Source organism: Symphalangus syndactylus, chromosome 7 (assembly GCF_028878055.3).
Source record: "Symphalangus syndactylus isolate Jambi chromosome 7, NHGRI_mSymSyn1-v2.1_pri, whole genome shotgun sequence".
NCBI lineage: Eukaryota > Metazoa > Chordata > Mammalia > Primates > Hylobatidae > Symphalangus > Symphalangus syndactylus.
In genome coordinates, this window is record NC_072429.2 from 26001912 (window position 1) to 26029848 (window position 27937).

Consider the following 27937-nt stretch of genomic DNA (forward strand, 5'->3'; position numbering starts at 1 on the left):
ACTATAACCAGTAAGTTTTGGACCTTCAGATGATTTCTTATGGTTCATTAATGTCATTTTCTTCAGATGGGAGTAGTCCCTTTAATACTTCTTGTAGGATAGTTCTGGTGTTGATGAAATCCCTCAGCTTTTGTTTGTCTGAGAAAGACTTTATTTCTCCTTCATGCTTGAAGAATATTTTTGCCAGATATACTACTCTAGGATAAATTTTTTTCCTTAAGCACTTTAAGTATGTCATGCCATGCTCTCCTGGCCTGTAAGATTTCCACTGTAAAGTCTGCTGCCAGACATATTGGGGATCCATTGTATGTAATTCGTTTCTTTTATCTTGCTGCTTTTAAGATTCCTTCTTTTTTTTTTTTAATTGTACTTTAAGTTTTAGGGTACATGTGCACAACGTGCAGGTAAGTTACGTATGTATACATGTGCCATGTTGGTGTGCTGCACCCATTAACTCGTCATTAGCATTAGGTATATCTCCTAATGCTATCCCTCCCCCCTCCCCCACCCCACAACAGGCCCTGGTGTGTGATGTTCCCCTTCCTGTGTCCATGTGTTCTCATTATTCAATTCCCACCTATGAGTGAGAACATGTGGTATTTGGTTTTTTGTCCTTGCAATAGTTTGCTGAGAATGATGGTTTCTAGCTTCATCCATGTCCCTACAAAGGACATGAACTTATCATTTTTTATGGCTGCATAGTATTCCATGGTGTATATGTGCCACATTTTCTTAATCCAGTCTATCATTGATGGACATTTGAGTTGGTTCCAAGTCTTTGCTATTGTGAATAGTGCCACAATAAACATACATGTGCATGTGTCTTTCTAGCAGCATGATTTATAATCCTTTGGGTATATACCCAGTAATGGGATGGCTGGGTCAAATGGTATTTCTAGTTCTAGATCCCTGAGGAATCGCCACACTGACTTCCACAATTGTTGAACTGGTTTACAGTCCCACCAACAGTGTAAAAGTGTTCCTATTTCTCCACATCCTCTCCAGCACCTGTTGTTTCCTGACTTTTTAATGATCACCATGCTAACTGGTGTGAGATGGTATCTCATTGTGGTTTTGATTTGCATTTCTCTGATGGCCAGTGATGATGAGCATTTTTTCATGTGTCTTTTGGCTGCATAGATGTCTTCTTTTGAGAAGTGTCTGTTCATATCCTTTGCCCACTTGTTGATGGGGTTGTTTGTTTTTTTCTTGTAAATTTGTTTGAGTTCTTTGTAGATTCTGGATATTAGCCCTTTGTAAGATGATTAGATTGCAAAAATGTTCTCCCATTCTGTAGGTTGCCTGTTCACTCTGATGGTAGTTTCTTTTGCTGTGCAGAAGCTCTTTAGTTTAATTAGATCCCATTTGTCAATTTTGGCTTTTGTTGCCATTGCTTTTGGTGTTTTAGACATGAAGTCCTTGCCCATGCCTATGTCCTGAATGTTATTGCCTAGGTTTTCTTCTAGGGTTTTTATGGTTTTAGGTCTAATATTTAAGTCTTTAATCCATCTTGAATTAATTTTTGTGTAAGGTGTAAGGAGGGGATCCAGTTTCAGCTTTCTACATATGGCTAGCCAGTTTTCCCAGCACCATTTATTAAATAGGGAATCCTTTCCCCATTGCTTGTTTTTGTCAGGTTTGTCAAAGATCAGATGGTTGTAGATACATGGCATTATTTCTGAGGGCTCTGTTCTGTTCCATTGGTCTATATCTCTGTTGTGGTACCAGTACCATGCTGTTTTGGTTACTGTAGCCTTGTAGTATAGTTTGAAGTCAGGTAGCGTGATGCCTCCAGCTTTGTTCTTTTGGCTTAGGATTGACTTGGCCATGCGGGCTCTTTTTTGGTTCCATATGAACTTTAAAGTAGTTTTTTCCAATTCTGTGAAGAAAGTCATTGGTAGCTTGATGGGGATGGCATTGAATCTATAAATTACCTTGGGCAGTAAGACCATTTTCATGATATTGATTCTTCGTATCCATGAGCATGGAATGTTCTTCCATTTGTTTGTATCCTCTTTCATTTCATTGAGCAATGTTTTGTAGTTCCCCTTGAAGAGGTCCTTCACATCCCTTGTAAGTTGGATTCCTAGGTATTTTATTCTCTTTGAAGCAATTGTGAATGGGAGTTCACTCATGATTTAGCTCTCTGTTTGTCTGTTATTGGTGTATAAGAATGCTTGTGATTTTTGTATATTGATTTTGTATCCTGAGACTTTGCTGAAGTTGCCTATCAGCTTAAGGAGATTTTCGGCTGAGATCATGGGGTTTTCTAGATATACAATCATGTCATCTGCAAACAGGGACAATTTGACTTCCTCTTTTCCTAATTGCATGCCCTTTATTTCCTTCTCCTGACTGACTGCCCTGGCCAGAACTTCCAACACAATGTTGAATAGGAGTGGTGAGAGAGGGCATCCCTGTCTTGTGCCAGTTTTCAAAGGGAATGCTTCCAGTTTTTGACCATTCAGTATGATATTGGCTGTGGGTTTGTCATAGATAGCTCTTATTATTTTGATATATGTCCCATCAATACCTAATTTATTGAGAGTTTTTAGCATGAAGATCTGTTGAATTTTGTTAAAGGCCTTTTCTGCATCTGTTGAGATAATCATATGGTTTTTGTCATTGGTTCTGTTTATATGCTGGATTACATTTACTGATTTGCATATGTTGAACCAGCCTTGCATCCCAGGGATGAAGCCCACTTGATCATAGTGGATAAGCTTTTTGATGTGCTGCTGGATTTGGTTTGCCAGTATTTTATTGAGGATTTTTGCATCGATGTTCATCAGGGATATTGGTCTAAAATTCTCTTTTTCTCTTTTGTCTCTGCCAGGCTTTGATATCGGGATGATGCTGGCCTCATAAAATGAGTTAGGGAGGATTCCTTCTTTTTCTGTTGATTGGAATAGTTTCAGAAGGAAATGGTATCAGCTCCTCCTTGTACCTCTGGTAGAATTCGGCTGTGGATCCGTCTGGTCCTGGACTTTTTTTGGTTGGTAAGCTATTAATTATTGCCTCAATTTCAGAGCCTGTTTTTGGTCTATTCAGAGATTCAACTTCTTCCTGGTTTAGTCTTGGGAGGGTGTATGTTTCGAGGAATTTATCCATCTCCTGTAGATTTTCTAGTTTATTTGCATAGAGGTGTTTATAGTATTCTCTGATGGTAGTTTGTATTTCTGTGGGATCGGTGGTGATATCCCCTTTATCATTTTTTATTGTGTCTATTTGATTCTTCTCTCTTTTCTTCTTTATTAGTCTTGCTAGCAGTCTCTCAATTTTGTTAATCTTTTCAAAAAACCAGCTCGATTCATTGATTTTTCGAAGGGTTTTTTGTGTGTCTATTTCCTTCAGTTCTGCTCTGATCTTAGTTATTTCTTGCCTTCTGCTAGCTTTTGAATATGTTTGCTCTTACTTCTCTAGTTCTTTTCATTGTGATGTTAGGGTGTCGATTTTAGATCTTTCCTCCTTTCTCTTGTGGGCATTTAGTGCTATAAATTTCCCTCTACACACCACTTTAAATGTGTCCCAGAGATTCTGGTATGTTATGTCTTTGTTCTCTTTGGTTTCAAAGAGCATCTTTATTTCTGCCTTCATTTCGTTATGTACCCAGTAGTCATTCAGGAGCGGGTTGTTCAGTTTCCACATAGTTGAATGGTTTTGAATGAGTTTCTTAATCCTGAGTTCTAGTTTGATTGCACTGTGGTCTGAGAGACAGTTTGTTATAATTTCTGTTCTTTTACATTTGCTGAGGAGAGCTTTACTTCCAACTATGTGGTCGATTTTGGAATAGGTGTGGTGTGGTGCTGAAAAGAATGTATATTCTGTTGATTTGGGGTGGAGAGTTCTGTAGATGCCTATTAGGTCCACTTGGTGCAGAGCTGAATTCAATTCCTGGATATCCTTGTTAACTTTCTGTCTCGTTGATCTGTCTAATGTTGACAGTGGGGTGTTAAAGTCTCCCATTATTATTGTGTGGGGGTCTAAGTTTCTTTGTAGGTCTCTAAGGACTAAGTCTTTTTGTAGGTCTCTAAGGACTTGCTTTATGAATCTGAGTGCTCCTGTATTGGGTGCATATATATTTAGGATAGTTAGCTCTTCTTGTTGAATTGATCCCTTTACCATTATGTAATGGCCTTCTTTGTCTCTTTTGATCTGTGTTGGTTTAAAGTCTGTTTTATCAGAGACTAGGATTGCAACTGCTGCTTTTTTTGTTTTGTTTTCCATTTGCTTGGTAGATCTTCCTCCATCCCTTTATTTTGAGCCTATGTGTGTTTCTGCACATGAGATGGGTTTCCTGAATACAGCACACTGATGGGTCCTGACTTTTTATCCAGTTTGTCAGTCTGTGTCTTTTAATTGGAGCATTTAGCCCATTTACATTTAAGGTTAATATTGTTATGTGTGAATTTGATCCTGTCATTATGATGTTAGCTGGTTATTTTGCTCATTAGTTGATGCAGTTTATTCCTAGCCTCAATGGTCTTTACAATTTGTCATGTCTTTGCAGTGGCTGGTACCAGTTGTTCCCTTCCATGTTTAGTGCTTCCTTCAGGAGCTCTTTTAGGGCAGGCCTGGTAGTGACAAAATCTCTCAGCATTTGCTTGTCTGTAAAGGATTTTATTTCTCCTTCACTTAAGAAGCTTGGTTTGGCTGGATATGAAATTCTGGGTTGAAAATTCTTTAAGAATGTTGAATATTGGCCCCCACTCTCTTCCGGCTTGTAGAGTTTCTGCCAAGAGATCAGCTGTTAGTCTTATGGGCTTCCCTTTGTGGGTAACCCAACCTTTCTCTCTGGCTGCCCTTAACATTTTTTCCTTCATTTCAACTTTGGTGAATCTGACAATTACGTGTCTTGGAGTTGCTCTTCTCATGGAGTATCTTTGTGGTGTTCTCTGTATTTCCTGAATTTGAATGTTGGCCTGCCTTGCTAGATTGGGGAAGTTCTCCTGGATAATATCCTGCAGAGTGTTTTCCAACTTGGTTCCATTCTCCCCATCACTTTCAGGTACACCAATCAGATGTAGATTTGGTTTTTTCACATAGTCCCATATTTCTTGGAGGCCTTGTTCATTTGTTTTTATTCTTTTTTCTCTAAACTTCTCTTCTCACTTCATTTCATTCATTTGATCTTCCATCACTGACACCCTTTCTTCCAGTTGATCTTATCGGCTACTGAGGCTTGTGCATTCATCACGTAGTTCTCATGCGGTGGTTTTCAACTCCATCAGGTCCTTTAAGGACTTCTCTGCATTGGTTATTCTAGTTAGCCATTCATCTAATTTTTTTTCAAGGTTTTTAACTTCTTTGCCATGGGTTCGAACTTCCTCCTTTAGCTCGGAGTAGTTTGATCGTCTGAGGTCTTCTCTCAGCTCATCAAAGTCATTCTCCATCCAGCTTTGTTCCATTGCTGGTGAGGAGCTGCGTTCATTTGGAGGAGGAGAGGTGCTCTGATTTTTAGGGTTTCCAGTTTTTCTGCTCTGTTTTTTACCCATATTTGTGGTTTTATTACCTTTGGTCTTTGATGATGGTGACGTACAGATGGGGCTTTGGGGTGGATGTCCTTTCTGTTTGTTAGCTTTCCTTCTAACAGTCAGGACCCTCAGCTGCAGGTCTGTTGAAGTTTGCTGGAGGTCCACTGTAGACCCTGTTTCCCTGGGTATCAGCAGTGGAGGCTGCAGAACAGCAGATATTAGTGAACAACAAATGTTGCTTCTTGATCGTTCCTCTGGAAGTTTTGTCTCAGAGGAGTACCTGGCCATGTGACGTGTCATTCTGCCCCTACTGAGGGGTGCCTCCCAGTTAGGCTACTCAGGGGTCAGGGACCCACTTGAGGAGGCAGTCTGTCCATTCTCAGATCTCCAGCTGCATGCTGGAAGAACCACTACTCTCTTCAAAGCTGTCAGACAGGGACATTTAAGTCTGCAGAGGATTCTGCTGCCTTTTGTTTGGCTATGCCCTGCCCCCAGAGGTGGAGTCTACAGAGGCAGGCAGGCCTCCTTGAGCTGTGGTGGGCTCCACCCAGTTCGAGCTTCCCGGCCATTTTGTTTACCTACTCAAGCCTTGGCAATGGAGGGCGCCCCTTCCTCAGCCTCTCTGCTGCCTTGCAGTTTGATCTCAGACTGCTGTGCTAGCAATGAGTGAGGCTCTGTGGGCGTAGGACCCTCAGAGCCAGGTGCGGGATATAATCTCCTGGTGTGCTGTTTCCTAAGACCACTGGAAAAGTGCAGTATTCGGGTGGGAGTTACCCAATTTTCCAGGTGCCGTCTGTCACCCCTTTCTTTGACTAGGAAAGGGAATTCCCTGACCCCTTGCACTTCCTGGGTGAGGCGATGCCTCGCCCTGCTTCAGCTCATGCTCGGTGCACTGCACCCACTGTCCTGCACCCACTTTCTGACACTCCCCAGTGAGATGAACCCAGTACCTCAGTTGGAAATGCAGAAATCACCCATCTTCTGCCTCACTCATGCTGAGAGCTGTACAGTGAAGCTGTTTCTATTTGGCCATCTTGCTATTGCTCTCAAGATTCTTTCTTTATTCTTGACTTTCATAAGTTTGATTATTAAATGCCTTGAGGTAATCTTCTTTGGGTTAAATCTGTTTGGTGTTCTACAACTTTCTTGTGCTTGAATATTAATATCTTTCCTTAGATTTGGGAAGTTCTGTTATCCCTTTGAATAAACTTTCTATCCCTATCTCTTCCTCTATCACTTTTAAGGCCAGTGTAACTTTTAGATTTGCCCTTTTGAAACTATTTTCTAGATCCTGTAGGTGTGCTTTATTCTTTTTTATTCTTTTTTTCTTTTGTCCCCTCTGATGGTGTATTTTCAAATATTCTGTCTTCAAGCTCACTAATTCTTTGTTTTGCCTGATCAATTCTGCTATTAAAGACTCTGATGAATCCTTCAGTATGTCAATTGCATTTTTCAACTCCAGAGTTTCTGCTTGATTCCTTTTAATTATTTCAAACTCTTCTTAAAATTTATCTGATAGAATTCTGAATTCCTTCTCTGTGTTATCCTGATTTCTTTGAGTTTCCTCAAAACAGGTATTTTGAATTCCCTGAAAGGTCACCTATCTCTGTTTCTCCAGGATTGGTCCCTGGTACCTTATTTAGTCCATTTAGTGAGGTCATGTTTTCCAGTATAGTCCTGAGGCTTTATCTGTCTCTTAATTAAATAGTTAAGTATTTATTATAGTCTTCACTATCTGGGCTTGTTTGTACCCATCCTCCTTGGGAAGGCCTTTCAGGTATTTGGAAGAACTTGACTGTTGTGATCTAACTGTATCTGCATTAAGGGTCATCCAAAGCCCAATAACACTGTGGTTCTTACAGACTTGTAGAGGTACCACCTTGATGATCTTGAATAAGACCTGGAAGAATTTTCTGGATTACGAGGCAGAGAATCCTATTGTCTTCACTTACTTTCTCCCAACAAGACGAATCTCTCTCTCTCTCTCTGTGTCTCTCTGTTCAGAGCTGTCTGGAGCTGGGGGTGAAGTAACACAAGCACCCCTGTGGCCACCACCACTGAGACTGTACTGGATCAGACATGAAGCCAGCAAAGCAGTGGGTCTCACACAAGGCCTGCTGTAACTACTACCTGGCTACTGCCTATATGCACTAAAGGCCCTGGAGCTCTAAAATCAGTAGGTGGCAATGGCAGTCAGGTTTGTACCCTTCCTTTCAGAGTAATGAGTTCCCCCAGGCCCTTGGTGGGTCCAGAGATACTGTCTGGAAGCCAAGGACTGGAGTCAAAAACCTTAGAAATCTACCTGGTGTTCTGCTGTATTGCAGCTGAGCTGGCACTCAAACCATGGGACACAGTACTTCCCACTCTAATTTTCCCTTTCCATAGGCAGGGGTAGGAAGAAGGGAAATGGCCACACCATGGCCACTATGACTACAGGTCCACGGGAAGTATTGCCAGGCTACCACTAGTGTTTCCTTGAAGTCCAAGGGCTCTTCAGAAGCTTGTGATGAATGCTGTCTGGTCTGGGAATCACCCTTCCAAGTACTGGGCTCCCTCTAGCCCAGGGCAGATCCAGAAATGCTGTCCAAGAGCCATGGCCTGGAATCAGGGACCCCAAGAACCCACTTGGTTCTCTGCTCCCCTGTAGCTGAGCTGGTACCTAAAGTGCAAGATAAAGTCCTATTTACTTTCCCCTCTGCTTTTCTCAAGCAGAAGGAAACTCTCCCCATAATCACTCCCCATGAGAATATGCTGAGTCTCACCTGAAGCCAACAGGTTTCAGAGTGTCACCCAAGGTTCATTGCATACTACCTAGATATTGCTACTGGTTATTCATGGCCCAAGGGCTCTTTAGTCAGCAAGTGATCGTTCCTGCCAGGACTGGGACTGGGTCCTTCCTTTCAAGGCAGAGATTCCCTTCTGGCCCAGGGTGTGTCTAGAAATGTCATCTGAGAGCTGGGTCCTGGAAAGGGGGACTCAAAATTCTGACTGGTGCCCTATCCTACTGAACTTTTGATTTTGATATTTGATAATGGCTGAACATTTTTCAAACATGATGATAACTATAAAATTACAAATCCAACAAGTTGAACAAACCCCAAATAAGATAAAGTTTGTAACTGAAAAAATGTTGGCATAGCAAGATCAACATCACATGAAAAAGACATTAAAGCAATATTATTGCTAGAAATAAAGAGGCTTACAACACTGATAAAAATTACAATCCATCAGGAAATCTAAAATTTTCATGCATCTAAGGACATAGCCTCATAATAAGTATAAATGAATTTACAGAATTATAAAACCACAATTTTGATGGAAAGTTAGAATTGCTTTCTGATTAATTACAAGGTCAAGTATATAAAAATTTAAGAACTTAAAAAGACATGAATAATATATTTAGCAAGCTTGATGAAATGGACACACAGAGAACCCACCACCCAAATTAGAGAATAGGTATTCTCTTTAAGCACACACCAAAATTTACAAAATTTTCCATGCCCTAGACATAAAACAAATCTTCATAAATCTAAATAATTGGTATCATACCAATTTAGTTAGAGCAATTAAATTATTGATGATAAAAAGATAACTTTTTAAAAATCTCATACATTTAGGAATATTTTTAAAACTTTAAATAGGTCAAAAAAGAATAATAGAAACTGAAAATATTTAGCACAAAAAATGAAAATGCTACATATCAAATTGCAAACCGTGGTAGAAAAATTCATGCCTGAAATTTCCATATTACGAAAGAAGATGACATAATTAATAAACAAAAAACCTAGTACAATAGTAGAAAAATAATAAGAAATTTAAAAAACAAACTAATGAACTAGAGGAAAAAATAAAAGGTAAATAGTTCATTTTCTAAAAAGACTTACAAACCAAACTTACTCCAGGCAAAATTCATCATGTAAAGATAAGATACTGTAGAGGTTAACAAGAGATCCAGAATATTATGTACAACTTTAGGTCAACAATTTTGAAAGCTTTAGGTTACCTGATCAATGTCTTAAAGACATACAATTTATCACATTTGATTCAAGAAAAAGAAAAGCCAAATGGTCACTAAAGAGCTAAAAAGCCTAATATCCAATAAGAGATCATAGCCATTAAAGAAAATAGAATGTATAGTTAAAAAATCTCTCTCAATCCCAATCCCTTCTGCACATACCAATGCAATTTTTCAGATGAGTTCTATGTTTAAGGAATGGATAATATCACTGTTAAACTATGCTAGAACAGGAAATAACACTTCCAATTCATATTTAAAATTAACATGATCTTGAAGTCAAAACCAGACAAGCACAGTAGGAGAGAAAAACTAAATTACAGCTAGACAGGAGGAATAAGTTTCAATGTTCTATAGCACTGTAAGATGACTGTTGTTAACAATAATATATTATACAGTTTCAAATAGCTAGAAAGAGGATATTGAATGTTCCCAACAAAAGAAATGATAAATGTTTGAGATGATGGATATGCTGATTACCCTGATCTGATCACCATACATTATATGTATTGCAACATCACTATGCACACCAGAAATATGTATAATTATTACGTGTCAAGTAGAAAAAAAAATTTTTTAACTTGGTCATCTATCTTTCTAGTGGCCATAGATGCATAATCTGAAATAAAACGATAACAAATAAAAAACATCAGTTTAGAGCAGGGATCAGCAAGCTACTACTCCCAGGCCAATTTTGGCCAGCAGAGTCTGTTTTTAAATGGCCTGCAGGCTAAGAATTTTTCTTTTATTTTTAAAGATTTGTGTAGAAGAAGTAAAACAATCTACAGAGAACAAATAGTGCCTACAAAGCCTAAAATTTTTACTATGTAGCCTTCACAGTAAAAATTAACGTGAGTTAGAGAAAAAATTTAAAATTAATATGCTTGGTGTCCTTGTAAAAATGGGGAATTTGGATACAGAGACAGGAACACACGTAGAACACCATGTAAACATGAAAGCAGATATTGGGGTGATGCTTCCACAAGCCAAGGAACACTGGAGACTGCCAGCAAACCACCAGCAAGCAGGGAAGAAGCATGGAACTGATGCTTCCTCACAGCCCTCAGAAGGAACCGATCCTACCATCACCTTGATTTCAGACTTCGAGCCTCCAGAACTGAGACAATAGATGTCTTCTCCTTAAGTCACTTGCTTTGGGGCACTTTGTTATGGCAGCCCTAGAAAATGAGCTGAGCATCCATTTCTTTAACAGTAAGAAATGAGGCAATGTATTAGAGAACAATGGAGGATCTGCCTAGATAAAATGATAACAGAAAATCTTCCTGTAAATGGCTAATTGGGGTTGACATGGGAAGGATAAGAAGGGTCCAAGCACATGAAGAGTTTGGGGCAGAACATTCCAGGGAGAGAGAATAATGTGGCCAATCCAGTTAAGGTAGAGAAAGGTTTATTTAAAACTGATTAAATGGAATGATAATTAGGAAGTGGAGGAGAGGTGATGATATCGATTCTTCAGCTTTTTGAAGGATAAATGATTAGCAGAAACAGAATACACAAAGTCAAATTTGTCCACAAAAGTTTTGAAGTCATCAAAGCCACGCTCATGGTACAGGATTCTCTGATAACTCTCAGAGACAACTTGCCATGCTCAAAGTATTGTCCTCATAGGGAATATGCTACAATCACCATTTCCAGGGATATCAGAATAATAAAATCACAAATTCATTAGAAAGTTTCCAAGACCCAATCTTTTCTCCAAAGTCTTCTTTTTTTCTTACACAAACACAATTTTATTGTCACACCTTAGAAGATTTACCATAATTCAATGCATTCTAATATTCAGTACATATTTAAACTTCTCCACTTTTCCAAGTGTGTCTTTTACAGATTTTTTGATGGAATAAAGATCCAATCAAGGTGTTCATATTGACTTTGATTATGTTTCTTTAGAACTCTTCTCCTGTCTGTTTTTTGACAATGGAGATTATTTTATTCAAGCTATTATAGTAGAGATAGCATTCATTAATGAGAAGCATCTCAAGTAAAAGACCAGGGGACTTGGGGATTTTTAAAGGCAGGTACAAAAAGGAGTCATATTCACTGAGAAAGGTAGAAGTCAATCATATGTAGGAACATGTGAGAGCAGGGTAGCCCATTGTAGTTAGTCAGTTCTAGAAACTTAGAAGCATAAAGAGATTTCTCTGCTATCGCCGCATTTAGGGAATGCAGCATTCAGATTAAATTCAACATTATCACATTAAAAAAGAATTCATCTAGAATATTATATATTGTATGATCAAATAGTTCTCTTTTTATCATATCGATATAGAGAGTGTTCAGTTATCCTAATGCTATTTATCACTGTGGAGGTCCATCCTTCCTCCACCAGTTTCTCAATTTTCCATTCTATTTCATTGGACTATTTGTCTACCCTTGAGTTAATACATTGTGTTTAATTATTATAGCTTTATAAAATCTGTTATACATGTGCTTGAAAAAAGTATCCAATTGTTGAGTGCTGAGTTATCAAAGTATTCTTTACAACGTCTCTGATAAGGTATCCTCACTGTCTATTTAAATATTCTCTGTGTGCTCAGCATCTCAAAGCACAGCCCATTCTCTTTCTCAGCTCTAACCTAAAAAGTCCGTTTTGAACAGGTAATCTAGGCATATGGCACAACATTTAAAAGACCAAAAAAATTGGTTTACAGCGAAAATTAAGTTTCCCTCCTTCCTTGTCCCTTGCCAAATAGTTTCCCTTACTGGAGACAATCACTCTTACCAGCAAAACTCATGCATTTATAAACATACATGTAAATTTTATTTTTGCACCACAATAGGAGCAACTATAGATACATTTCTGCCCCTTGATTTCTCCCTTGTAATTTTCATATTGGTGGAACAGAACTGTTCATTACTTTTTAACAGGAGTATGTATCGTTTTCTACCATGGTTCTAATTTATTGCTAGATTCTGTCTTTACTGGGTTGAGCTGAGCATCTCTGTACTTTTTGTTCCCCATTTGTCTTTTCTTGAAAACGAAGCTAATTTCATTTGCACTCTATTGACCTCCTACATTAAGGAAATTTCCCTACAGTAACTGGAGGGTGACAAAGTGCTCTGTTGCCGTAAACATCTGCAAAAGATGGTGAATTCTAGAAGGCAGGATGGCATATTGGTCAAGAATACATATTACCCAAGATCAAGTCTTTACTCTGCCATTTATAGATAAGTGACCTTGAATAAGTTACTCAAACTCTCTGTGTCCTCTCAACTACCTCAACTGTAAAATGGGAATAAAAATAGCACCTGTGTAAATAGGGTTGTTGAGTGGATTAAAAATATGTTAGTCAAACGCCTAGCACATGCTAAGAGTTCAGTCTATGTTAATCGTTGTTGTTCCTATCATTATCCTCCCCTTCCTTAGAGAATAAAGGTCATCTTCCCAAGACCTCTTGGCTAAAGTTCTGAAAGACAAACAGTGGTAAAAAGAAATCCCACTCTCAGCTTGCATTTTTGTCGTCTGAACCTTATTCCCTAGGTTCTTGGGGATAACCTTATGTGTGTGTTTTCTTATGAAGGAAAGATGAAAGGATCTGTCTGCCCTCCAGAACTCAGCCTGCTAGCTTGTTTTTCAGATGTTATGCTAATTGGTTGCTTACCTTGATCTGTGTCAGGAACACAGTTGACCTTCATCTGGGTCAGGGGAGCGTAATTTGACTGGCAACTCTCTTTACATGGAATCCCTCTGTGATGGTTAATTTTATGTATCAATTTGACTAGACTACAGGATGCCCAGATATCTAGTTAAACATGATTTCTAGGTGTGTCTGTGAGAGTGTTTCCAGAAGAGATCAGCATTTGAACTGGTGGACAGAGTAAAGCAGATGGCTGTCCCCAGTGTGGGTGGGCCTTATACAATCTGTTGAGGACCAAAATAGAACACAAAAGTGGAGGAAGGGAGAACTCACTCTCTCTTCCTGGTTCTTTGAGCTAGGCCATGGGTCTCCTGCCCTTGGACTAGGATGTACATTATTGATTCCCCTGGTTCTGAGGCCTTAGGGCTTCGAACCACTGGCTTTCCCCCATCTCCAGCTTGCAGATGACAGATTGCAGGACCTCTTGGCCTCCATCATTGTGTGAGCCAATTCCTCACAGTAAATACAAATATGCACACACATACATATCTTATTCGTTCTGTTTCTCTAGAGAACCCTGACTAATACCCTCCCTATCCTAAATCTGGAGCCGGCTGCTCACATACATAAACAGCAGCCAAACACGGACAAGATAACAAGAGCCTCTGGGGCACTAGGGGCCACTGCCCACACTGTGTAAACGCTCTTAAGTGCCTCACATTTCGCTGTACCTGGGGCCCTGGCAGGCAGGCGGCGAGACAGGTTTCTGGCTCTGGAGAATGTGGGTTAGTCTTGGTGGCCCTTCCAGGTGAGTGTGATCCAGTTAGTGTAGTAACCCAGAAATGTCCACATGCGTGTGCCAAACCTGAAATCAACAGCATTCTGGGCAGCTCTGGTTCAACTTCTAAAGTGAGCAGACAGCTTAAAACCTCAGTGATGATCTAAATAGCTTCTTTAAGACACACTTAATTCAGATTTAACAAGACAATTAAATTTAACAAGATGTTGTTAAATACCAGTGATTGTTTAATGTGGATATGCTGAGGAGCTGCCATGCAGGAGACACATATTATTATTAATTACTGCTAACTTATTTTAATCATCAGCACATAAATTTCAGCATTTCTTATCAGATTAGTATACTTCATGTGCAGAATCCTAAAAATGATATATAAACAATGATATATAGTCTTTAAGGCTCTTCTTTCTCCAACAAGGAGAATAAAAGCAAACACATGTAATATATAGACACATACAATGTGCCAAGCACTATTCTAAACATGTCACAAATTTAGTTGACCCTTGAATAGCACAGGTTTGAGCTGCACGGGTCCATGTATGCACAGCTCTTTTTCAGCCAAATACAAATTGAAAATACAATATTTGAGGGAACCCATGTATCTGGAAGGCCATTTTTTGGTACACATAATTTCTGCAATGCTGACAGCAGAGCTTTGGTATGAATGGATTTTGGTGGTGGGGGGTTACGGAAACCAATCTCTTGCATATATGCAGAGACAGCTGTAATCCAATTAGCCTTCACAATAACATCATGAGGTACTACTGTTTTTTATTTCTATTTTATTTATAAGGAAAACTGAGTCATAAGATGCACACATATCCCAAGTTCCAACAGCTATGAAGTAATGGAACCAAGATTTGAACTCAAAATGACTGAATCTGGAGCCCCCAGTCCCCACTGCTGATCATACTCTCTGCAAGATGATTGCAAATTTGCAAATGTGTAGTTTTCAAACTCCAGTCTAGTTTGATACTAAAGGGACATGGGACTTTGGATCTATATGAACCTGGGTTAGAATCCTAATTTACCAGCTATATGACTGTGGGCTCCTAAGCCTGTTTTCTCATCTGGAAAATGTCAGTACTCATCCATTCTCACATGTAAGATAATGCATGTCAAGATGCTAGCACAGGGGCTGACACATATTATGAACTCAAGTTCATTTATTAGATATTTATAGAACACTCTCTATATTCCACCCCAGAAGTAGACACTGAGGAACAAATGGTGAAAAAAACAGTACAACATAGTTCATGTATTTATCACATACACACATATGAGTATACAATTGAGACCAGACAACTGCTGAGAAGGAGAAGTGCATACTACAATAAGACTGCAAAAAGGGGACTTTGACAAAGATGAAAAATGTTCCCTAAGGAAGTGATGACTAGACAACATACAACCCTGATCCCTTATAGAAGTAGCTATTTGGCCAAACAGATCTGCTTATCTCTATGCATGGGTGCAAGGGTAGGACATTTGACTTAGTTTTGTTTTTGTTTTGTATTTTTGCAGTGACTCTGCTTTGGAACATGGGAGGACATCAGGGCACAGTAACTCCAGTTCCAGTCAGGAACTGGAGTCAGAAATTTGATTTCTGCCTCCCCATGAATCCTACAGGGGCAACATTGAAAAAAAAAATCTGTTGACCTCCTCTAGCATAGACTCTGACATCTAAGAGGCACTCAATAAATATCAGTTAAATAAATAACAAATACAATCATGGGGAAAAGATTCTGAGATTGCATAGCACCTCACATTATCCAGAGCTCTTTCTCAGTATTAAGGAGAGTTTAGTGGTTGGACTACCAGGTTTAAATTATTCTACCAAGTACAAGCTATGTGACCTTGAAAAAGTAACCTCTTTTTATTTTATTTTTTTGATACGGCATCTTGCTCTGTCACCCAGGCTGGAGTGCAGTGGTATGATCTTGGCTCACTGCAACCTCCACCTCCCGGGTTCCAACGATTCTCCTGCCTCAGGCTCCCAAGTAGCTGGGATTACAGGCATGCACCACCACGCCCGGCTAATTTTTGTATTTTTAGTAGAGACGGGGTTTCACCATGTTGGCCAAGCTGGTCTTGAACTCCTGACATTGTGATCTGCCCTCCTCAGCCTCCCAAAGTGCTGGGATTACAGGCGTGAGCCGCCGTGCCCAGCCCAAGTAGCCTCTTTCTATGCCTCAGTTGATGCCTCCAAAAAATAGTTACAATGAAGCTTAAATCAAATAATGTGTAAAGCATTTAGCACAGTTCCTAGTACGTGATAATCTTCATGGCAATGTTAACTGGGGTAGTGGTCAACAGCAGTGATGGTGTGGTTGCTTAATCCATATAGCACAACCTAAAGAGTTGATCACAACATCCTCCTTCAACATAAAGGAAAAAACTGAGGTTTAGAGATCTAAAGTTACACAGCTAGTCAAGCCCAGGTCAGCTGGTTCCAAACCCACCACGCCAAGTGAGCCAACAGAAGCCTTTTGAACAGGAGCATGCCACGGAGAAAGCACATGATAGCAAAAGTCTGCCCAGGGAGCGTGTGCAGGAGAGTGAGGTCAGCTGGAAGTAACTCCTTCCTTCTGAGCAAGCAGCTGACAACCTTATGTTGTCCCCCACTTATCTCCCTCCTGCCTTTTTCTGGAATGGGGATGGGGGATGCAGAATCGTGAAACTAAAGAGAAACTGATTTCTCCCCCTTGAGCTCAGCAAGAGGAAGATGAGAAGAAGCCAGACAAAAGCAACCCCACACACACTCTGATACTTTGAATCCTGACACAGCAGTGGTTGCAAGTCTGAAACCAAGCTGCCCCCTAATGTACAGTCTCCACATGCAGGAGGCTGAAGCCATTAGCAACTAACTTCAGGCTGGAAGAAAGGGAAAAGAACTCAAGTGCCTTAAGCAGTAGGTATCAGGCTCTCCATATGAACTTAGCAGTGTCCCTTACCATGCATTTTGAACTTGTCTAAGTCAGGGTTTCCCCACCTCAGTCCTACTGATGTTTTGTTGGGGAGACGACGGGTGGGAAATGTTCAGTGCATTCACCACAGATGTTTAACAATACCTCAGGCATTGTCCCATCTAGGTATCGGTAGACTTCCCCAGGTGTGACAGCCAAAAATGCCTCTAGACATTGCCAAATGTCCTCTGGGGGACAAAATTGCTTCCAGTTGAGAACCACTGATATAGGTTGGCTTGAACACAGGCAATGGTTGTAAGTTAGGCATGTTCTTGATTTTTTCCTCAGGTAATGTCAGCCTACAAATTCTTTACAAATTAGGACAAATCAGGAAGCCCTTAGCCCATCCCCTTGACTACTGTGGAAGAAGGCAGTCATGAGGTGGTCATCTTCCTCAGCTTATGTTAGGCTTTTATGGCCTGTCTGTATTTTTAGGAAATTGTTTCTCAACACCTAATGTGAATTGATAAGAATCATTTCCAGAGAGGCCATCTAAAGGGAAAAGTTCTTGCATAAATCCCTTCCACGTCTCTACCAACACCTCTACAGACACAGCTGGAAGCCTGCAGCAGATCAATGGGAACTCTACCATGCTGGCAAATGTTCATGTTGACCATCATGTTTGCTACCTGCATCCAATAAATATTTCTTGGGAAGATCTTCTTTGCTAGGCATTATGCTAGATGAGGTGGGAGATGCTAAGATGAAGAAGGCATTGGTCCCACCTCCAAAGCTTCCCAATCTGTTTGGAAGAACCATGTGGGAAGGATCATGTAAACATCTTTTAACTAAGCTCAAGGCCTGAACTTGGAATCCAGGTTTCGATTCTGTCTCATTAACTGGTGAACTTGGGCTTGGCCTGTATACTGCTAGAGGTCCAGGTGAGTGGTTGAGCTCTTCCTAGGCAATGATTTGAGTTAGAACTCCTGTCGTCTTTACCTGGATACCTGATTTGGGGAAGTATGGGTTCAGAAGAACAAAGTAGTCATGTATTTAATACATTTTTATTAAGCACTGCTATGTTCAAGACTATGCTACTCTGGATATAGGAATGATAAAGCATATTCAATCCATTCCCTCTTGGAGTTTGCCATCTAATGGGAAAGATAGACATTAAATCGAATTTGCACAAAATAAATACGTGATTGCCATTTTGTAGTAAAAACTGCAAAGGAAAAATCAGACATCTCCCAGTCGCTCAGCCTGGCTGTAGTCTGAGGCTGAAGGTGGTGGGTGATACACGGAGAGGCTAATGGAGCTGTTTACCTGGAGGACTTCATGAGAGATGAGCATAAGTAGAGTCACTGCCGGATCAATGAGACAGAGGGAACAATGAGTTACAGAGAGGGACAGTATCTGCAGTATTTCTATAAAGTAGCATCATTTTAGCCCCAGTAGGGTTTGTGTCTTTGGAAGCTTTCTGGGCAGAGAATCAGTGTTCACAGAGGACCCTGGCAGCTGGAGTGTTGGATGAATACATTGTTAGTGGATTCCTGGGCCACAGATATCAAGGAGGAGGCCAGAGTTGCATCAGTGCATGTGAAACTCCCCCAAGAGCTCCTGAAAATGACTCTAGGAGATTCTGAGGGCTGACAAGGATTCTACAGCAGGTAAAAGGGACCAAGAACCAGCAAACTCTGCATTACAAACCTATCTAATAAGAAGCAAAAGAAAGACCTGGGTGGAAGGGCCCTGCAGGGCTTCAAATGGAAATTTCAAAGCTTCCTGGAAGAGTAGGCCTATACCTCAGCCTTGAAGTGTGGATGTTTTAAATGTGTTTCTTAAGCTGATGTCATTCTTCCCAAATCACAGCTAGAAAATACTTTCTGCTCAGACTCAGCAAACACTGAGAAGCAAAGGGGAATGGCCTATCTCTGGAATCCAGTAAAGAAAGAAACCAATTATATTAGGAGCCAAATCCCATATAAGTGGAGACTATTAAACAAGATCCAAGATTCTCCCCTGGCAAGAATATACTGCCTGTAATTTATCAATCTACAAATGTTTATTCAGCATGCACTTTGTACAAAACATTGTAGTCAGAACTCCAGATTATAACCCTAACAATGGCTAACACTAATGGATCAAATTCCACCTATATCACACTTTAGCTGTTTAACAAAGGACAAGTTTCTGACTTCTCTGCTTTTCAATGGTCACATTTGTAAACTCTTTGCAGTTAGTAAATGCTACAGTAATTGTTACTAATATCATTATGATTCTTGTAATCATCATTATAAGCCAGACAGTATTACAGGATTCCATTTAATTCTAATAAGATTGACATTATTATTATTTCCATTTTACAGATGAGGAAACTGAGGTTTAGAGAGATTAAGCAACTAATCAAAGTTATTTAGCTACTAAGTTGCAGAACCAGGATTTAAACTGAGGTGTAGACTCCAAGTTCATACTTTACTACCCTGAAATGACAGAATTATATGAAATAATGTATATGAAGTACCAGCCAAGATTATGACACTCAGTAAATGACAGCTACTGTCATTTTCACCATTATCAATGATGCCCATTTTTCTTCTTAAATGATATGAAGAATATGCAGCATTTGGTTCAGTAACTGGCACTGAGTGCTCCAACTCAAAATTCCTTGTTACAGCTGGTAAAGGCTGAGGTTCAAATTCCTAATCAGGAAACTTTTCATCTCAAATGGATGAGAACTATGAGTGAATCCATCAATTTTAAGGAAGAAGGAAAATTATTTTCTCCAGAACTCTAATACGCTGAGAACTCTAAATGCTGTCAGGCTGCAGAAAGCTGTGTACTCCAGAACCTTCTAGCTTCTACCCTATTTCCCCATTTGGCCATTCTTCCTCCTAAGTTACCTGTTTTTCCCCAAGTGTCAGGTGCTAGCATTCATGAATGGCTGAATTCAGACTGTAATTGTGCATCTGAATCTAGTCATCCATTGATTTTTAGGTTCATACTGGAAGTAGTGTTGAGAATTAGAAGAAACATGCTCTCTCTCCCTCAAATAAGCACTTTTCATACCAATGTCAGCAAAGCAAACATCAGCATTAATTAACAGTGACATTGAACTGTGTAATGTTTTCCATTAGATCTGAAGGGGGCTAGAAGGAGGAGGACAAGGGACAACACATGGCGTCACCAGGTATCTGGGGAAAAGGGAACTAAATTTATAATGCAGAAGTAGACTGCTGCTTGCTTAAAAACAGAAGGGACATGTTTTGAAACCTCAAGTGGTTGATGGTGGAGATGGTTAAATCAGATGACTAATCTCCCAGTGTGCCACGTTGTCCCTGCTCAGAGGGCAGTTACATGGTGGAGGACACTGCAAATGGCATAGGCATCGTAGCCCTGGAAGGTTGTGGGGAAGTGTTCTGAGCCCGAGGACTTCTTTTTACTCATTTGAGACATCTTTTTAAAACACAAACCTGAAAAAAAAAAAATCAGCTTTTGATACAGCCTATCACCCTGTGATGGATTTCCCTTTCACTAATGATGAAACAGTATTTTCATGGCCGGGCACGGTGGCTTAGGCCTGTAATCCCAGCACTTTGGGAAGCCGGGGCAGGTGGATCACCTGAGGTCAGGAGTTCAAGACCAGCCTGGCTAACATGGTGAAACCCCATCTCGAATAAAACTACAAAAATTAGCTGGGTATGGTAGCACATCCCTGCAATCACAGCTACTTGGGAGGCTGAGGCACAAGAATTGCTTGAACCCGGGAGGCAGAGGTTGCAATGAGCTGAGATCATGCCATTGCACTCCAGCCTGGGTGACAGAGTGAGACTTTGCCTCAAAAAAAAAAGTCTTTTCCTTGCCCCATGTGTTCGTTTCCTAGGGCTGCCATGACACATCACCACATTTTGTGGTTTTAAGCAACAGAAATGTATTTGCTCACAGTTCTGGAGGTTAGAAGTCTGAAATCAGAGTCAGCCAGGCCATTCTCTCTCTGAAGGGTCCAGGAGAGGAGCCTTTCTTGCTGCTGCTTAGCTTCTGGTGATGGCCGGCAACCCTCGGTGTTCCCTAGCTTGTAGACTTGTAACTCCAACCTCTGCCTCTGTCTTCATGGGGACTTCTTCCCTGTCTGTCTCTGTCTTTGTCTGCATCTCTGTTTTCTCTTCTTGAAAGGCCACAAGTCATTGGATTAGGGCCCACTCTACTCCAGTACAACCTCATCTTAACAAATTACATCTGTGAAGACACTATTTCTAAATAGGATTACATTTGGTGGTTCCAGGTGGTTGAATTTTAGGAAGACATTTTCCAACCCAATATACCCCCTTCCTACTCCTTCACCAGCTGAGTCTAGCCTCAGTGGAGTCCCCTCAGTTGTCTGAACATATCAAACTCTCTTTCCCACCTTACTCCTTTTGAACTTCCAAGTTCTCTCTGTCTAGAAATGCACCCTCCCCCTCCCCCACCCCCACCTTAGCTCTTGGCCTGACTGGATCCTTCTCACCCTTCAAGTCTTGGTTTAAATGTTGCCACCTCAAAGAAACCTTCCCTTACCCACCTTATCTAAGCTCCATGTTTTCATTATCTCTTCTCCATTTCCACACTTGTTTCTTTTCTCTTCTTTTTTCTTTTCTTTTTTCAAGGCAGGGTCTTGGTATGTTGCCCGGGCTGGTCTCAAACTCCTGAGCTCGAGCGATTCTCCTGCCTCAGTCTCCCAAGTAGCTGGGATTACAGGCATGTGTCACCATGCACAGTTTCTTTTCTTGTATTTAGCATCATTTAGTATCATATTAATGCTTTCTCTCTCTCTCTGTCTTTCTGTGTGTGTGTGCTTGTGTATTTTCTTAGCTTTCTCATTAAAACGTAAGTTTGCTCACCAGCAGTTCCGCTAGTTTGTTCGCCCAGCACCTTATAAAGTCTCTGTACTAAATGAATAGTTGTTTAGTAAAACAAAAACATTTGAGTATATGTTATATGAAAGGCCAAGTGCTAGGCACTTAGGGAACATGGAATATATAAAATATAACCCCTACTTTCAAAGTTCTTAGACTGGAGGCAACATCAGAGGTGGATACAAATCATTCTGAGATGTGATGTAAGTTCAAGCAGAGAGGGACCGAAAAAGGGCTGGAGGAGCAACTCACGGCAAACAATTTAGCAAAGCTGGTGGTCTCGGGAGTAGAGGGACGCAGGTGGAGATAAACTTGCAAAGTTGCTTTCAGAGCAAAAGGGAGCTGGTACTGTACTGATGCAAAAAGTGAGAGTAATTCGTTGTGCATGCATCCATAGGTAACCTCCAGGGCCATTGCTGTATCTGTGGGCTGGACTCAGTGGAGCCACGTGCAGTGGGTGTCTGAGCCCAGCTGTTGTAGCAGGCAAGGCAATCAGGGGGAAGATGCAGCCGAGGATGCCTTTCCCAGCCAGGGGTTCCTGGGCCCTGGTTCCTCAACAGGCTTTGAAGCTGGATGTGATTAGTGAGTTCTGAAATCCCCTGACAACTCAGAGGGAGTTTTTGCTGCCCACCCTTGGGTGCCCCCAAGCAGCTGGGACAGATTGTATGTGGAAGTTTTCTCTAGATTCCTGCCTCCTTCCCTGCAGTTCCCACCCTAAGAAGATTGCTGTTTAAACTCCAGGTTAAAGAAAATCCTGATATTCCTGGGGCAAACTGTACTCAATTTGTTTCTCTAAGAGACAGCTGGCTTAGAAGAGCCAACTTTTCTGCCTTTCCTCCCCCTCCTCTGGGTTCCCTTCTTGTCCTCCAAGTGCAGGTGGGAGGTACCTGTGTGAGGAGTCCACTCTCAAGATCCCCACTTCCCATAAGAGTCTACAATAGACAAGATGTCAGAGGGGAAGGGTATCAGTTATGGTGCAACAAATATAAAAAGGAAAATTTTCTCTGCAATTTGCTGATTAGAATCAAATGCCCTCCTGAAGGAATGAGATCCTTTGGAACGGCGCGACCAGCTTGTAAACGTGTAGCAAGACAATACTAACACTTAGGGTCCTGGGGATGTGACAGGCCTTGTACCCTGAATGCATCTGGGAAGGAACTCATTTAGAAGGCACTATTTTTGGAGGTTGAGAGACAGAATACAAAGAAAGTGCTTAACACAGTGACTGCTACTTGCACACAACCAGTTACTGTCAGCTACTATTACCCTTCCTACTACTATTATCAATATTAATGTTTGCACAACGTTCACAGAAGTGGAACTCTCCATAGCATCTTGGACAAGACTGGGCCCTTTTTAAATACTTGCTGATGTATTGGCTAAAGGGACTTGGAGAGGGTGATGGAGACAAAGAAGGAAGATGTGGATGGCTGGAAGAGAGAGTTCTCAGGGAAAGGAACAAGAGAAAAGAGGGAGAAGTAGCGGTGGCTATGGAGAATGGAATGTGAATGGTAAATTCTTAAGAACGCTTTGTGGTATGATATGCATAAGGGTGTCCTCCATATCTGTTTTTACTAAACATCAATTGTTAAAGTTTTTAGAGTTGGTGTGGTGAGGTCACTAAATGTGGTGACAGTAAAGCCTGGCCTCAACGTGGGGTCTGAACTCAGGGGGCAGAATGACCCCCAGTCACACCTGTAGTACAAGTGAGGACTGTGTTTATTTTCTAGGGCTGCCATATAAATTACCACAAACTTGTTGGCTAAAAACAACAGAAATGCATTCTCTTACACTTCTGCTTGCCAGAAGTCCAAAATCTCACACAGCCATGCTTCCTCTGGGGGCTGTAGGGAAGAATCCATTATTTGACTCTTCTAGCTTCTGGTGGCTGCTGGCATTCCTTGACTTGTGCATTTCTTGCATTTGTGGAATATAATACAATATGGAGGAAACAACAACAGTAGCAATAAAGAGTGCTATTTTGAAATTTGGAAATTGCTATTAATGAAATAAACATTGTGCTATGAGAGAGTATGTTGGCAATGATACTACTTTAAGTAGAGGAATAAGAGAAGGTCTGTGAAATTTAGATGAGACTTGAAGGAATCCATTAGGCAAAGAGGCTGGAGAAGGCATTTCATTCCAAACCAAATGCCTTAAGAGGCCAAGGAGTTTGACGTTTTTAGAATAGTCAGAAGACCCATGTAGCCAGAACTTACAACTGGGTGGGAAAAGTGAGGCTTTCTCTGTTGCAAAAAGGCTTCCTCCATGTGCCAAAAGGTACCACCACAGTTTGCTCCAGGATTATCTCATCCCAGCCCAGTGATGACAAATCAAAGAACTTCTATCTCTTCCTGTTTTCGAAATTCTAAATCCCTAAAAAGATTTTGATTGGCTTTGGTTTAAGTCAAGTGACTTCACTTGAAACAATCACTCTGGCCAGAGGAATGCAGCACTAAGAAAAGCCGGACCTGGATGGTCTACCTTCCTCTATGGTCAGCAGCCCCATCAGAATCACATGATTGGAGCAGCAGGAAATCAGTTGCCCAGAGGAAAGAGGGGATGCAGGACAGACAAGGCAGTAGACATTCACCATCCCGCTCAAAATGCAGCAATTCATTAACTGCTCCTCTGATCCTTACAAGCAGGGACATTGTCTGTCTAATTCATTACTGTGTTCCTCATGCTGAGGACAGTTCCTAGGAAATATTAGCTCCTCAAAAACTGTCAATTATATGTGTGGGATAAATTAAAAGAATGACATTTTATTACCATAAAAAAATTACAGTCACATGGCAATGACAGGGAAACATTCTGAGAAATATGTTTTTAGACAATTTATCCTGTACTAACATCACAGAGTGTACTTACACAAACCTAGATGGTATAGTTCACTACACACCTAGGCTATATAGTACAGCCTAGTGCTCCTAGGCTACAAGCCTGTACAGCATGTTCCTCTACTGAATACTGTAGGTAATTGTAAGACAATGGTATTTGTGTATCTAAATACAGAAAAAATACAGTGAAAAGATAGTATGAAAAAAGTTTTTAATGGTACACTTGCATTAGGGTGCTTACCATGAATGGAGCTTACAAGACTAGAAATTGTTCTGATTGAGTCAGTGAGTGAGTGGTGAGTGAATGTGAAGGCCTAGAACATTACTATATACGACTGTTGACTTTATAAATACCATACACATAGGCTACACTAAGTTTATAAACAACGTAATTGCAATACAATGTTGTGACAGCCATGATGTCGGCGCTAGGTGACAGAAATTTTTCACTCCATTGTAACCTTACAGGACTACCATCACATACACAATCCATTGTTGATCAAGATGTTATTTAGCGTACGACTGTATTTACAATATAAATACTTCCGAATGGATAGTTGAATTCTGTTACACCACACAATTGTTGAAGAGTGTTGATCTACAGAGTGGAAATACTAATACTTAAGCTGCATAACTTGCCAGGCTTCTCTGATAATTAAGTGCTATTCAATTGTAAAAGGCTTTGGAAAGTATTAAAATAAAATTACATACAGATACAAGGCATTTTGTTTTTAATAGTCAGCTAGGAAATGAATGCTCAGCAGAATTGTCTAAATAGGTGCCTAAAGGGTATGGCAGAAAAAAAAATGAAACTTTGAAGAGAAAGTTTCAAATGGCAAAAAATACTTAGGCAGCAAAAAGACAATTTTCTAAAATGATGGGTTTGAGAAGAATGAATCAGCAATAAATGTTGGTGCAAAACATTATTTAAGAAGTCTGAACGTACTCCCGGTTAAAAATATTTTCAAGAGTGACTCCAGCAGAAATAATAAAATGCTAGACACAAACCTGTTTCCTTAGCCCTCCTGGCTAAGCAGGATGCAAGAGTCTGACCCGCACCTCCATCAAGTGTTCTCAACTGCTTTGAGAGCACGGCATGTGTGTGTTCAGTTGAGTGTATTAGGTCATGTCATTTTAGGGTTAACGTCACCCTCCTGGAAAAGGACAGGTAGAAAGGAAGCCAGACTTCGACTCACAGGCCAAGAGTGACCAATTACATTGATCATGTGGATGAATTGAGGCACAGGTAAACTGCTACCCTGGAGACTAAGTAAGCAGCTTAGAAGAGAGAGTGTGTGTATCCTCACATCCAAAGATGGGTAGGCAATCCAGGGCAAGTAGACAGCTGCAGGTATTCCTGGGTCACAAGCTGGCTGGTTGGCTCTGCCATCCTTGACATGTGGCTTCCATCTCTGGGTCCAAGGTGACCGCTGTACTGTTTTCAGCCAAAAGGAAAGAAGTGGGGGAAAGAGTCCTGGCAGGTAGAATTGTCTTCAGAGAGGTGACTCAGAACCTGCAAATACCATGCCTGCTCATATGCCAGTGGCCCTAACATAGTCACATGGTTCCATGTAACCACAAAAGAGACTTGACTCCTGAAGTCTCTAGCTGCACAACCGACGTACCCAGATAACACTTAGATCCAGGAAGGGGGTTTATTTCTAAAATAAAAGGGACACTAATGGATACTGGCGGACAAGATCACATTCTCTGATATGTCACGCATATATTGAGTTCATGCTGTGTTTGAGGCATTGTGGGAAATACAACCGTGAATAAAAGGATGGCCTGCATTCCAGAAGGCAGTAAATATGCTCACATACAGTAGCAACACCCACATAAAATGGAGTGTGACAAGGGGTACATAGAACCCAGTTTATGAAAGTTTAGGGAAGGGGGGATTTATTTCCTCTGAGTAGAATTTAGGAAAACTTATTGGAGGAGGTAAGATTTGAAACGGGCCCTTAACACTAGATAGGACTAAGGTAGACTGGAAATTGGAGTTAGGAGAAGGGACTGTAAAGAGGGAGAGAAGGACCTTTGGTCGGTGGGAAGGGAAAAGCTTGCATCCCAGCTAGAGTCACTTTCTTAGCTTGTGGCCCTTTGAGAACCATCCAGTAATTCCACAAAAATGACCACACGAAGGCTGATACTGTCAGTTTTCTCTCCGAGTCCATTCTCTTATTTCCTTAGTGATAAGAATCCTAACTTTTAGTTGAGTGTATTGTCCTCCTTAGCCTTCTATAGAGCTATATGTGATCCCGTGACCAAGTTTTGGCCAACGAGGTAGAAGTGCAAGTGTCATAAACAGCTACTGAGATGTATTCCTAAGGCAACAGCTTCCTTTTCATTTTCTTCATCCTGTTGCCTGTAATTGAGGTGTGATGGCTAGAGCTCTGATAGCCATTTTGGATCAGAAGAATAAGCACTAACCCTGGAAGTGACAGCAGAAAGTCAGAATCATCCTTCTTTCCTGGTGACACCATAGAACCACCATGGTGGAAGGCCCTGGACTGCCTATCTCCAGACTTGTTTGAAGCAAAAAAGATGACTTTAGGTGTTTAAGTCACTGTCATTTTGGGTTTTCTGCCATGTTTAATGACGCCAGTTCCTACTGAGCACAGGCAGTTTTCAAGCTGCACTTGCTCCTAGATCACACTTACCCATGGATAGAGGTTCAACCAACAGTCAGCATATTAATTTCCTATTGCTGCCCTAACATTACCACAAACTTAGAAGCTTAAAACAACACAACTTTATTTATCTTACAGTTCTGTAAGTCAGAAGTCCAGCATGGGTCCCACTAGGCTAAAATCAAGATATTGGGAAAGTTGTGCTCTCTTCTAGAGGTGCTAGGGGAAAATTTGTATTATTTAGGTTGTTGGCTGAATTTTGTTCCTTGCAGTTGTAGGACTGCAGTCCCATATTTCCTTGCTTGCTTTCACCTGAGGTCTATTCCCAGCTTTTAGATGCTGCCCAGTTTTCTTGGTTCATGACCCCCTTCCCCCATCTTCAAACCGACAACAGTGGATCCAGTCTTTCTCACTTTAGATCTCTCCTACTGCTACTTTCATCATCGTGTAACTCATCAGCACTTCTGCCTGCCTCTTTCGACTTAAAGGACTCATGTGATTTCACTGGGCCAACCCAGATGATCCAGCATCATCTCCGGATCTTAAATTCTGTAACCTTAATTCCACTTGAAAGTTCCCTTTGCCATGTGATGTAACATATTCCCCAGGTCTGGGGATTATGACATGGGCATCTTCAGGGAGCCATTATTCTGCCAGAGAATACAAGGTTCCCTTGGCAACCTCATCCTTTTGTCAACTTATGATCTTGTTTCAACGGTCCTCCTCATATACAGGTGCAATAACACAAAGGGTAATTTCTCCTTGATACTTATATATAGCCC

At 40.8% G+C, this 27937-nt stretch overlaps 1 protein-coding gene across 1 annotated transcript in view; it reads left to right on the top strand.

Annotated features, from left to right (window-relative positions):
- Window positions 1-2869: 2869 nt before the first annotated feature.
- Window positions 2870-27937, top strand: part of ATP10B (ATPase phospholipid transporting 10B (putative)) — a 243782-nt gene continuing 218714 nt past the window's right edge. The window contains exon 1 of the mRNA XM_063643127.1: window positions 2870-2999. The gene's annotated coding sequence lies outside the window, so the exon portion shown is untranslated. The remainder of the gene's footprint in view (window positions 3000-27937) is intronic.